The sequence below is a fragment of the Leptonychotes weddellii genome, unplaced genomic scaffold, assembly GCF_054177405.1.
Source record: "Leptonychotes weddellii isolate Sample4059 unplaced genomic scaffold, ASM5417740v2 HiC_scaffold_182045, whole genome shotgun sequence".
NCBI lineage: Eukaryota > Metazoa > Chordata > Mammalia > Carnivora > Phocidae > Leptonychotes > Leptonychotes weddellii.
Genome location: NW_027766510.1, coordinates 1 through 296, shown reverse-complemented (window position 1 = coordinate 296; position 296 = coordinate 1). Strand labels below are relative to the sequence as shown.

At 41.6% G+C, this 296-nt stretch overlaps 1 non-coding gene across 1 annotated transcript; it reads right to left on the bottom strand.

The window, feature by feature from the left end:
* Positions 1 to 115: 115 nt before the first annotated feature.
* TRNAK-CUU (transfer RNA lysine (anticodon CUU)) lies at positions 116 to 188 on the bottom strand. The gene has a single exon. It is a non-coding gene; the product is annotated as a tRNA-Lys (tRNA).
* Positions 189 to 296: the final 108 nt, after the last annotated feature.

Below are 296 nucleotides of genomic sequence, written 5' to 3'. Positions count from 1 at the left end.
TTTGACGGCGGTTTGGGACGTCGCTTCTTGGTGTGCAGAAATTCAGTTAAGAAAAACCACTGCAAAAAAAAAAAAAGAAAAAGAAAAACCACTGCAAGAGAAAGTGAAAAAGCATCGCCCAACGTGGGGCTCGAACCCACGACCCTGAGATTAAGAGTCTCATGCTCTACCGACTGAGCTAGCCGGGCAGTTAAGAAAATGTTTCCCCCAATTTATTATGAGGACATAGAAATTCTTCTTGAACCCGCTAGGAACGCGGGATTCTAGATTTTGTCTAATTTTTTTTTCTTTTTTTG